Source organism: Oncorhynchus kisutch, linkage group LG28 (genome assembly GCF_002021735.2).
Source record: "Oncorhynchus kisutch isolate 150728-3 linkage group LG28, Okis_V2, whole genome shotgun sequence".
Lineage (NCBI taxonomy): Eukaryota > Metazoa > Chordata > Actinopteri > Salmoniformes > Salmonidae > Oncorhynchus > Oncorhynchus kisutch.
In genome coordinates, this window is record NC_034201.2 from 13,544,527 (window position 1) to 13,558,469 (window position 13,943).

General features: G+C 42.7%; 1 protein-coding gene across 17 annotated transcripts in view; it reads left to right on the forward strand.

Annotated features, from left to right (window-relative positions):
- LOC109872858 (RNA-binding protein Musashi homolog 2-like) overlaps positions 1-13,943 on the forward strand; it is a 327,630-nt gene that overhangs the window by 14,791 nt on the left and 298,896 nt on the right. The window lies entirely within an intron of this gene.

Sequence of the window (13,943 nt, forward strand, 5' to 3'; positions counted from 1 at the left end):
CTTTATCCCCTCTGACTGGCTTTGGGTTAGAGGGGAGCGCCTTTAGGCCACTGTAGTGCTCCTCACATCAGACCTTTTAGACCCGAAACGGGCGGAGATCAATAATGTATTTTTCTCCTTCCCACCGGCTCACAGAGAGGTGTTGTTACTGAGCGGTTCTGGTTTCAAACGGGGAATTGGCAGTGAAAGCTTTCAAAGCCAGAGCACATGGTGTTTTACGGGTATCGGCATATGGTTGAGAAACTACCAGCTCTTTTTTCTCTCTCCCACATTTGCCTGTTTGTCACTTAAACCTTTTCTCTTCCTGAACATAAAACACATAAAACACATCAAAAACAACCGACATGTTTTGCCTCTGGATTTTGGGATTTCAGTTGAAAGGGAAGCTAGCTCCTCCCTGGAAGACATAGCTGTTGTGCTTATTATTTGATACTTTTTACAACAATATGCTCTGTTTAGCTGGGACCGACATGTAAGAGAACAGAATCGCTCAGAAATACATGAATTGTTCTCACACACTTATAAACATCCAGTGTCATTATGAAGGTAGGTTACATCACTGGAAGAAAACAATGACTACTGAACAGAATTGCTACAGTAGTACAGAAAATACCTGTCGTTGAGATGTTGTAGAAAACGGCAGGCTCTAGGGCAAGCTCATTAGAGGAGAAAATGGCTTTTATTTGTTTTAGTATTATGCAAGAGAATGTGGATTTCAAAGTATCTCAAAGAAATAGGATTAAGGCAGATAGATTAGCATTTCATGGCTTTCTCCTTCATATTTAATTGATTTAAGGCCTTTATAAGCATTCTGGGTCTGAGGTTGCCATTTAGAAAGCACTTTCTGTCTTGAATTTGTCATCGTTTCTCCCCCCCCCCCCACCTTCTTCTCCAGCCGGCTGCTAGTCGCTGTTGTTTAACAGGCCTGTCCTCAGTGAGAGGGCTTCTATGGGGCCGGCTGCTAGGGCAGGCTACAGGTGCCTCAATGGCGCTGGGTTGTTGAGAGACCAATCGGCTTTGGTTTCCTCCTGGTTTTACTCCACCCCCTATCTACCCTGCACCGTTGCATATTGTGCACAGTACTGTTACTGTACCTTAAGCGATTGTAGATTTTGTAGAGAGAGTTAAGTAGCCTACATCTACATGTATCTCCCCAGGTACTTCAGACATTGGCCTTAGTGCTATTATAATGCACCCAGTTTCCTGTATGATTAAATACCGTGCATGAATATATAGGGGCCCCAATTATGTTAGAATTGTTCTACCTGGTCACACATGGATCCCCTACTGTCTTGAGCCAATAGATCTGCACAGTGTGATGTCTGTGTGAGGTGAATGGAGGGGATAGGTATGAGAGAGCGATGGACAGGTGCTGTCTCTCTCTGTTCTCATCCTTTGTGGAGCTGTTCTCTTTTGTATTTTCACAGGAACATGGAAACTGGGGGCTGATGACTGCCTGGTGTGTTTAGAAACCAAGGTGACGGTTGCTGCCCACATCGCTAAAGATTGGTTTCTCAGCTGTCCATGTCGTTACCGATACCGTCGCTGCCGTTGTTGTGGTTGCTGCGCTGCTGCTGTTGTTGTTGTTTTCACACTGCGGAATCACAGACAATCATAGCGTGTACCAACATGATTTTAATTGGCCACTTCTCTGGTAGATGAGCTCTGATGGCTTGTTATGGAAATGAAAGGAAGGAGCTGGGCCACTCAGAGAAGACGAGCAGCGCAGCTTAACCCCTTCTTTTCCGCCGGGCCGTCTCTCACCAGGGGCTGTTTGCCTCATTAGGCTTCACTAGCAGCCACTAGTCGCCACATCAATGGCAGTCATTGGACTGCACTGATGAGACAAGCCTCTCTGTACTGTACACAAATAGATATGTTCTGGATGTACTGAACAGTGGGAGCTAGACTCTAAAGGAACTTAAAGGAGTAATACTGTTTACTTGGGTTGACAATCACAAAGTTTTATTTGGTGCTGATATGTATATGATATGTATATTTTAATCAGGGAGAGGAAGTAACCTTCAAATGTTGACTGCAGCTAGCAAAGCGTACCGTAGTAGGCCTGAGTGGAAATGGATCTAGGTTAGCAGTCATAAATACCATCAAAGCAGTGGCCCAGATTTCCCCTTCTGGCTGTGTGTGTGTCCACTGTGTACTCTGCCTGCCTCTCTCGCTTTCTGCCACTGCTGAGGGACTTCTACTGCTGGTGATAGTGGGAAGGGGAGGCTAGAGCGTCTAGAATATATTCACTTTTGTCTGGTTCTGGTCCCCCACTTCTTTCTGAGGGACGTGTTGTGTGCTTAATGTTCTGAGTTGGAGAAAAGCTCCCAGGTGTCCCGTGGTGCTGGAGCTAGGGACAAACTTGTTGCTGAGAGAGAAAACTCCTCGCCAAGTTTTTAATGAAGTCCAAAGGTGACACTGTGTGAAGTACAGTACAGACAGAGCCCCCCTTACACACACACACACACACACACACACACACACACACACACACACACACACACATACATGCACACACACACGCACACACACACACAACCAAAGATACAGAACAACAATTATGTAAGATGCGCACACACACAGACAGACAGACATGCACACACACACACACACACACACTCCCTCAGAGAAACACACACACACTCCTTCACATCACCACACAAACACACTCCTTCACAAACACACACACACTCCCTTACAGAAACACACACACTATTGGGAATGCTTGCCAAAGGAGAGAGGCCCAGGAGTGCAGTTCTCTACCCCAATGCCAATTAAGAAACCTGCACAAGGGCTGCTCTCCTACATTCTCTCCATTCTTACTTTCTTTCTCTGTTTCTCCCTCTCTGTCTCTCTCCCCTCCCTCCCTCCATCTCTTCCTCTTCTTTTCATTCTGGACAGCCTCACAAAGCCTGGTGAATCCGCTGTTACGCCTCACTCAGATATGTTGTTTTTCTCTAGGTGATTTTAGTATTATAATCTTCTCCATCTCAGAATGATTTTCATTTCAACTGACACAGCTGACTGCTGGGAATTTGAAACCATGGCTGCCAGCTACTCTAAATGTCCATATGAGTTTATTAAAAGCGCTAGATTCCCTGTTCAAACTCAGTCGTGCACCACTGCCAGAGTTTGAAAGAACATTCAAGGACAAAAGTCCTTTATATAGAACAGAATACATCATATTGAGAATATCTTTATATGCCATTAGCAGACACTTATCCAAAGAAACTTATAGACGTGTTGAATCCACTATCCTGGCATTGCAAACATCATGCACTTCCAACTGAGCTACAGAGGACCAGATCTCTATGTACATGTATATCTCTATGTATATGTATATCTCTATGTATATCTCAATGTACATGTATATCTCTATGTATATCTCTATTTACATGTATATCTCTATGTATATCTCTATTTACATGTATATCTCTATGTATATCTCAATGCACATGTATATATCTATGTATATCTATATGTATATCTCTATGTATATATCTATATATCTATGTACATGTATATCTCTATGTATATCTCAATGTACATGTATATCTCTATGTATATATCTATGTACATGTATACCTCTATGTATATATCTATGTACATGTATATCTCTATGTACATGTTTATCTCTATGTATATCTCTATTTACATATATATATCTATGTATATCTCTATGTACATGTATACCTCTATGTATATATCTATGTACATGTTTATCTCTATGTACATCTCTATGTACATGTATATCTCTATGTACATGTTTATCTCTATGTATATCTCTATTTACATATATATATCTATGTATATCTCTATGTACATGTTTATCTCTATGTATATCTCTATTTACATATATATATCTATGTATATCTCAATGTACATGTATATATCTATGTATATCTCTATGTATATCTCTATATACATGTTTATCTCTATGTATATCTCTATGTACATGTATATCTCTATGTACATGTTTATCTATGTATATCTTTATGTACATGTATATCTCTAAGTATATATCTATGTATATCTCTATGTACATGTATATCTCTATTAGAGGTCGACCGATTATGATTTTTCAACACCGATACCGATTATTGGAAGACAAAAAAAAGGCAGATACCGATTAATCGGACAATTTTTCTATATTTATTTGTAATAATAACAAAATATTTATTTGTAATAATGACATTTATCCGCCTACCTCCTCATGCCTTTTGCACACAATGTATATAGACTCTTTTTTTTCTTTTCTACTTTGTTATTGACTTGTTAATTGTTTACTCCATGTGTAACTCTGTGTTGTTGTCTGTTCACACTGCTATGCTTTATCTTGGCCAGGTCGCAGTTGTAAATGAGAACTTGTTCTCAACTAGCCTATCTGGTTAAATAAAGGTGAAATAAAAATAAAATAAAAAACAACAATACTGAATGAACACTTATTTTAACGTAATATAATACATCAATAAAATCAATTTAGCCTCAAATAAATAATGAAACATGTTCAATTTGGTTTAAATAATGCAAAAACAAAGTGTTGGAGAAGAAAGTAAAAGTGCAATATGTGCCATGTAAGAAAGCTAACATTTAAGTTCCTTGCTCAGAACATGAGAACATATGAAAGCTGTTGGTTCCTTTTAACATGAGTCTTCAATATTCCCAGGTAAGATGTTTTAGGTTGTAGTTATTATAGGAATTATAGGACTATTTCTCTCTATACCATTTGTATTTCATATACCTTTGACAATTGGATGTTCTTTTAGGCACTTTAGTATTGCTAGTGTAACATTATAGCTTCCGTACCTCTCCTCGCTCCTACCTGCCTCGCTCGAACCAGGAACACAACGACAACAGCCACCCTCGAAGCAGCGTTACCCATGCAGATCAAGGGGAACAACTACTCCAAGTCTCAGAGCGAGTGATGTTTGAAATGCTATTAGCGCACTAGCTAGCCATTTCACATCACATCGTTACACCAGCCTAATCTCGGGAGTTGATAGGCTTGAAGTCATAAACAGCAGAGCTGCTGGCAAAACGCACGAAAGTGCTGTTTGAATGAATGCTTATGAGCCTGCTGGTGCATACCATCGCTCAGTCAGACTGCTCTATCAAATCATAGACTTAATTATAACATAATTACACACAGAAATGCGAGCCGTAGCTCATTAATATGGTAGACTCTGGAAACTATCATCTCGAAAAAGACGTTTATTCTTTCAGTGAAATACGGAACCGTTCTGTATTTTATCTAATGGGTGGCATCCATCAGTCTAAATATTCCTGTTACATTGCACAACCTTCAATGTTATGTCATAATTACGTACCATTCTGGCAAATTAGTTCGCAATGAGCCAGGCGGCCCAAACTGTTGCATATACCCTGACTCTGCGTGCAATGAACACAAGAGAAATGACACAATTTCACCTGGTTAATATTGCCTGCTAACCTGGATTTATTTTAGCTAAATATGCAGATTTAAAAATATATACTTCAGTGTATTGATTTTAAGAAATGCATTGGTGTTTATGGTTAGGTACACGTTGGAGCAACGACAGTCCTTTTTCGCGAATGCGCACTGCATCGATTGTATGCAACGTAGGACACGCTAGATAAACTAGTAATATCATCAACCATGTGTAGTTATAACTAGTGATTATGATTGATTAAGTTTAATGCTAGCTAGCAACCTTGGCTTCTTACTGCATTCGCTTCTTACTGCATTCGCGTAACAGGCGGGCTCCTCGTGAGGCAGGTGGTTAGAGCGTTGGACTACTTAACCATAAGTTGCAAGATTGAATCCCTGAGCTGACAAGGTAAAAATCTGTCTTTCTGCCCCTGAACAAGGCAGTTAACCCACTGTTCCTAGACCGTCATTGAAAATAAGAATGTGTTCTTAACTGACTTGCCTAGTTCAATCAAGATTAAATAAAGGTGTAAAAACCTTTTTTTTTTTATCGGCAAAATCGGCGTCCAAATGACCAATTTCCGATTGCTATGAAAACTTGAAATCGGCCCTAATTAATCGGCCATTCCGATTAATCGGTCGACCTCTAATCTCTATGTATATCTCTATTTATATCTCTATGTATATCTCTATTTATATCTCTATGTATATCTCTATGTATATCTCTATGTATATCTCTATGTATATCGTTATGTACATGTATATCTCTATGTACATGTACATCTCTATGTATATCTCTATCTTTATGTACATGTATATCTCTATTTATATCTCTATGTATATGTATATCTCTATGTATATCTATGTACATGTACAGTGGGGAGAACAAGTATTTGATATACTGCCGATTTTGCAGGTTTTCCTACTTACAAAGCATGTAGAGGTCTGTAATTTTTTATCATAGGTACACTTCAACTGTGAGAGACGGAATCTAAAACAAAAATCCAGAAAATCACATTGTATGCTTTTTAAGTAATTAATTTGCATTTTATTGCATGACATTAGTATTTGATACATCAGAAAAGCAGAACTTAATATTTGGTACAGAAACCTTTGTTTGCAATTACAGAGATCATACGTTTCCTGTAGTTCATGACCAGGTTTGCACACACTGCAGCAGTGATTTTGGCCCACTCCTCCATACAGACCATCTCCAGATCCTTCAGGTTTCGGGGCTGTCGCTGGGCAATATGGACTTTCAGCTCCCTCCAATGATTTTCTATTGGGTTCAGGTCTGGAGACTGGCTATGCCACTCCAGGACCTTGAGATGCTTCTCATGGAGCCACTCCTTAGTTGCCCTGGCTGTGTGTTTCGGGTTGTTGTCATGCTGGAAGAACCAGCCACTACCCATCTTCAATGCTCTTATTGAGGGAAGGAAGTTGTTGGCCAAGACCTTGTGATACATGGCCCCATCCATCCTTCCCTCAATACGGTGCAGTCGTCCTGTCCCCTTTGCAGAAAAGCATCCCCAAAGAATGATGTTTCCACCTCCATGCTTCACGGTTGGGATGGTGTTCTTAGGGTTGTACTCATCCTTCTACTTCCTCCAAACACAGTGAGTGGAGTTTAGACCAAAAAGCTCTATTTTTGTCTCACCAGACCACATGACCTTCTCCCGATCATCCTGATGGTCATTGGCAAACTTCAGACGGGCCTGGACATGCGCTGGCTTGAGCAGGAGGACCTTGCGTGCGCTGCAGGATTTTAATCCATGACGGCGTAGTGTGTTACTAATGGTTTTCTTTGAGACTGTGGTCCCAGCTCTCTTCAGGTCATTGACCAGGTGCTGTGTAGTTCTGGGCTGATCCCTCACCTTCCTCATGATCATTGATGCCCCACGAGGTGAGATCTTGCATGGAGCCCCAGACCGAGGGTGATTGACCGTCATCTTGAACTTCTTCCATTTTCTAATAATTGCGCCAACAGTTGTTGCCTTCTCACCAATCTGCTTGCCTATTGTTCTGTAGCCCATCCCAGCCTTGTGCAGGTCTACAATTTTATCCCTGATGTCCTTACACAGCTCTCTGGTCTTGGCCATTGTGGAGAGGTTGGAGTCTGTTTGATTGAGTGTGTGGACAGGTGTCTTTTATACAGGTAACGAGTTCAAACAGGTGCAGTTAATACAGGTAATGAGTGGAGAACAGGAGGGCTTCTTAAAGAAAAACTAATAGGTCTGTGAGAGCCGGAATTCTTACTGGTTGGTAGGTGATCAAATACTTATGTCATGCAATAAATTGCAAATTAATTACTTAGAAATCATACAATGTGATTTTCAGGATTTTTATTTTAGATTCCGTCTCTCACAGTTGATGTGTACCTACGATAGAAATTACAGACCTCTACATGCTTTGTAAGTAGGAAAACCTGCAAAATCGGCAGTGTATCAAATACTTGTTCTCCCCACTGTATATCTCTATGTATATCTCTATGTACATGTATATCTCTATGTATATCTCTATGTACATGTATATCTCTATGTATATCTCTATGTAGATGTATATCTGGAAGTATATCTCTATGTATAGCTCTATGTATATGTATATCTCTATGTATATCTCTATGTATATGTATATCTCTATGTATATCCCTATGTACATGTATATCTCTATGTATATCTCTATGTAGATGTATATCTGGAAGTATATCTCTATGTATAGCTCTATGTATATGTATATCTCTATGTATATCTCTATGTATATGTATATCTCTATGTATAGCTCTATGTATATGTATATCTCTATGTATATCTCTATGTACATGTATATCTCTATGTATATCTCTATGTACATGTATATCTCTATGTATATCTCTATGTAGATGTATATCTGGAAGTATATCTCTATGTATAGCTCTATGTATATGTATATCTCTATGTATATCTCTATGTATATCCCTATGTACATGTACAGTGCCTTGCGAAAGTATTCGGCCCCCTTGAACTTTGCGACCTTTTGCCACATTTCAGGCTTCAAACATAAAGATATAAAACTGTATTTTTTTGTGAAGAATCAACAACAAGTGGGACACAATCATGAAGTAAAACGACATTTATTGGATATTTCAAACTTTTTTAACAAATAAAAAACTTAAAAATTGGGCGTGCAAAATTATCTCTGTGTACATGTATATCTCTATGTATATCTCTATGTATATCTCTGTGTACATGTATATCTCTATGTATATCTCTGTGTATATCTCTATGTACATGTATATCTCTATCTTACATGTTTTCACATTGGATGATAGTAGGTCATCTTTCCATTCCTCCAAGACTGGAGACAATCATCTACCAACAGAAACACAACCTCACTGTTACTATGTGTATTTATGTTTTTCCTCCACGTAAATGCACTTCTGAAATGGCTTTTTAGAACCAACGGGAAGTGCATTGACTTTTCACTGAAAACAAGAAACAATCCGATAGCTGGCAAAGCTAACTTGGATCAGGGCAAGGGAAAAGTCAATCAATCAGTGTTCAGTTGATGGGATTGCTTTATCGCTACCTCCCTCTAACCTCCTGGTGAAAAAGGTTTGTAGCCGAGACAAACAAACCCCCCCCAGATAGAGGGCTACATGGAGAGATGTTTTTTCCCTTTGATAATGGATGTGTGGGGTATCAGGAGATGTGTTTAAATCCCTGACCCTACACTGTTCCAGCTTTGAATGACCTCAATGAAACTGGCCCAGACAAGAATGAGGCCAAAGCCCAGGTAGCCTAGTGGTTAGAGCATTGGACAAGTAACTGAAAGGTTGCTAGATCGAATCCCCGAGCTGACAAGGTAAAAATCTGTCATTCTGCCCTTGAACAATGCAGTTAACCCACTGTCCCTGGGCTGTCGTTGTAAATAAGAATTTGTTCTTAACTGACTTGCCTAGTTAAATAAAGGTAAAATAAAAAATAAAATATGAATGACTGTTTGTTGGGTGGTCAGACAGAATCACCAAAAGACAGTCAGAAGAGACTCAATCAGTCAAAGCACTGCTCAGTTTGATTGATGCTGTTTTCTCGTCTACTCATTGTAATTATATGATGTGTATCATGTCTGTGTGTGTGTGTGTGTGTGTCAGTGGGCATATGTTGTTATTCTGAATGAACTATATGCTTGTCTTTGTGTTTAGCCTGTATGTGTAGTACAGTTTATGACTGTGTTCTCTGTGTCCTGCTGGCTCCTGAGTGTTGGCCCATTTCCCCTCCTCTCCTCTCCCTGGCCTGGTCTCTTTGCTGTGGGTCGAGGTTAATTAGGTTTGGTGGGGGGGGGGGGGGTTCAGGGCCGTGTTGTGTACTTATCAATGGCAGCAGACAGGATAGAGGGGAGGGAGGGCAGGGAGGACAGAGGGCTGCAGGAGCCTGGCCCTGCTAAACCTGATGCTGACTGATAGTAATGAGAAGACTCAGGCCAGCCAGGATTGAGACTAGCTGCCCCCCTCAACCCAACTCAACCCCCCCTCATCACTACTAACACAGCCCTATCAATGCCCTCGTTTTATATGACACACGTGCACGCCTGCACACACATTGATGGCGCCGCCCCGCCCCTCCCCAACCCCACCATATCTCCATTCACCTAGGATTCTTAAACTCTCACTGATTGGTAGATTCTAGCTTGTTGTTTGTGCACTTCTATTTGACCGATGAAGGCATATTTACATGTTACGACAGTACTGACACATAGTTACAGCCTGGCTGTTCTGCAGTGGCTTAGTTTTGCACTCACGTTGCTACTGAATTACGCAGAGCAGGCCCCAGCGGCACAGTCTCGCGCGGCATTGTGGGAGACGGAGTGGGGAGTAGATTAGTTCCAGGGTCGGAGGCAGACAGGTTGAGCAAGATGGAATCTGGGAGCTGAGAACTGAGATAGTGTTCTGTTCTGCAGTGAGGAGAGGGGTCTAGTGGGACAGACACAGAACAGAGCTCACCCAGTCAGTCTCTGGCCAGAGAGCACCGCATTCCTGGAGGCCTGACCCCACTGTGGCATCTCCCTGGCCTGGCGGGAAGCCTCTGGCCTGGCACGGAGCCTCTGGCCTGGGGCACGTGATAGCCAGGGAAGGGCCTAAGTGGCCTGGGTGACCACACAGTCTCTGCCTCTGACACACAGAAATAAACAGCCCTGCCGAAGCAACAAACAAGTAGATATTTGTCATCCCCTGTCCTGGGCTCGACTTTTGTTATGATCGTTTTTGGGAGGGAGGTGGGTATTTGTCACACCTGATGACTAGGCACAGCTGTGCTGCCAGTAATTATCAATTTTCTGCTACACTCGTCTCGAGAAGTGATTTAAGTCCTTCGTTGAGCGAAGTCTCTGCGGCTTCAATCCTACCCAGACACACAACACTGCTCCCCACAACCATTTCAAATAAATGCAGCATTAAAGTTGTAAAATAAATTATAATAATGTATTTCTAACCCAGAATGTATTAGAGAAGATTTGAATAATCTTAAAAGACCTTGCGGTATGCTCTGCCTAGTATGTTGCCTCTGCAGTGACCTTCATGTTTGACCTTGACTCTTATCTCTTTCAATTTGTATTCCAAGGGGCTTCCCCTCATGTAAATAAGAAATACCACACCACAGCACTTCAGCTAAACTATTTTCAGAACAGAACGTCTTTACTTTTCATCTGATCCTCTCGGCGTAGTGTTAGTCAGTGACCAACATACAGGACCCAGGATGGATCTTCTTCTGGTTTCTGGCTGATGTAACGCTGAGTGCCTGCCAGGCCTATTAGAGCACCTTTGGAAGAGTGGACAATTATCTTACTCTGCCCATGTGTTAACTCTCCAACATGCTGCTGTGGCAGGAGCTGAGACTGTAGCTGAGACTGTAGCTGAGACTGTAGCTGAGACTGTAGCTGAGACTGTAGCTGAGACTGTAGCTGTGGCAGTAGCTGAGACTGTAGCTGAGACTGTAGCTGAGACTGTAGCTGAGACTGTAGCTGAGACTTTAGCTGAGACTGTAGCTGAGACTGTAGCTGAGACTGTAGCTGAGACTGTAGCTGAGACTGTGCAGGCAACTAGGACTGCAGTGTTATTTGCAGGATCCAAGTTATCACGGCTCAAACAAGCCTACTCTTCCATCTATACAATAGCAACTCAACTTCTGCTTTCACCTTTCTGATTCAGATTCCTTTCAGACTTCATTCCATTTTTTCCAACCAATGTCTGTCAATATTATAACCAGCAGAATTTTGTTCCAACTAAATTGTTTCACTGCAACTAAATTGGGTAGATTGATGCGTTAGCCTATTTGATGGGAGGACAGTTTGAATTGAATATCTAGTTGTGTTTTGACTTTCTATTCTTTGATAAATCCTCCGTATGGAACTATTTATCCTCCCATGTAATATTGAACAGACATGTGTACCTCTAAATGTTGAATAACCTCGAAACTTCAAACGACTGTCTCAGTAGAACATGAATTCAGAATGAATTTGAATCCCATCCACATATGAATATTCATAAAGTCAAGTTTGGATGTTCTACTGTGCCACTGTCATTTTTTAGCCAAAGCAATCTTTAACTTATGAAACATTAAGGTATGCCTATTGCTGTAATATTTAACAGAGCTGTCTGCCTTATGCTTACACAACATGGAAGAGTTGAACATCCCCCCCTCCCCCCTCTCTCTCTCTGCTCCGTACTTGCTGAAACAGCTGATCTGCCACTGAGTCCCTGACTAAAGCCCAGTGGTGCCGCTCAGAGGAGCACAAACGCTGGAGGGGGAAAGCTTAGCTCTTTTAGAGCATTGCATATAAATCCCCCTCTCAAACAAAACACAGTCAATTCCCAAGAGGGTCCAAATTGGCCAAACTAAACAAATGAATGGGATAAAGTGAACCCACTCGTTGACATGTCCTTTGTAGCTACTGCTACCAGAGAGCCCTGGGTACCGCATGGAGGATGGCAGGAAGGAGAGGAGGGGGAGGTGGGATAGGAGGGGGAGCTCAAAGCCCTCTGTGGTGTTGTGGTCTTCAGAGATAGGTTGACTTGTCCATGAAGTAGTCCTGACCTGTAATCCTTGCCCTTGTAGCAGATGCCCTAGTTCTGCAGCCCCACCGGCCTGTGTGCTTTGGTGTGTGTGTGTGTTTTGCATGCTCTGTCCGTTCACAGCCCCCAGTGTTGGAGCTTTTATCTGCCTGGGTGGCTGGCGCTCTCTCTCCTCCCTCTCCTTACGCTGCTTGCCTACTGCCTGGGTGGCTGGCGCTCTCTCTCCTCCCTCTCCTTACGCTGCTTGCCTACTGCCTGGGTGGCTGGCGCTCTCTCTCCTCCCTCTCCTTACGCTGCTTGCCTACTGCCTGGGTGGCTGGCGCTCTCTCTCCTCCCTCTCCTTACGCTGCTTGCCTACTGCCTGGGTGGCTGGCGCTCTCTCTCCTCCCTCTCCTTACGCTGCTTGCCTACTGCCTGGGTGGCTGGCGCTCTCTCTCCTCCCTCTCCTTACGCTGCTTGCCTACTGCCTGGGTGGCTGGCGCTCTCTCTCCTCCCTCTCCTTACGCTGCTTGCCTACTGCCTGGGTGGCTGGCGCTCTCTCTCCTCCCTCTCCTTACGCTGCTTGCCTACTGCCTGGGTGGCTGGCGCTCTCTCTCCTCCCTCTCCTTACGCTGCTTGCCTACTGCCTGGGTGGCTGGCGCTCTCTCTCCTCCCTCTCCTTACGCTGCTTGCCTACTGCCTGGGTGGCTGGCGCTCTCTCTCCTCCCTCTCCTTACGCTGCTTGCCTACTACTTGGTTTGTTTCTTCTCCCCTTTATTGAAATTCACATATCTTTCTCCTTCATGCATCTTGCTAGGGGAAGGCTTTTGTGTGATGAGTATGTGTGTGCTTGCTGTGTGTGTTTTGTTTGAGGCCTGGCAGAAATGTTTTTTTGGTTCCGTCTAATCGTGACTCATAACGAACAGCTCCTCACTGACACACCACTCCCCTCCCTAGCCCCCTATGTTCCTCTCACTCTCCCCCTATCAAGGCGAGATGGTTGGAGTCTTACAATGTTTATTAATCCAAAGGGGTAGGCAAGAGAATGGTCGTGGACAGGCAAAAAGGTCAAAACCAGATCAGAGTCCAGGAGGTACAGAGTGGCAGAGAGGCTTGTGGTCAAGGTAGGCAGAATGGTCAGGCAGGCGGGTGCAAAGTCCAGAAACAGGCAAGGGTCAAAACCAGGAGGACTAGAAAAAAGAGAATCAAAAAAGCAGGAGAACAGGAAAACCGCTGGTTGACTTGGAAACATACAAGACAAACTGGAACAGAGAGACAAGAAACACAGGGATAAATAAATACACTGGGAAAATAAGCGACACCTGGAGGGGGTGGAGACAATAACGAGGACAGGTGAAACAGATCAGGTTATCATGGTACACACCCTCTTTCTCACCCTCTTTCTCAGTATCTGTCTCTTCCTTTCTACTGTATCCCCACTCACTTTTTAATAGTCACACTCCCTGTCTCCCTTGTTCGCTCCCTCTCTTCCTTTCACTCTCCTCCTTT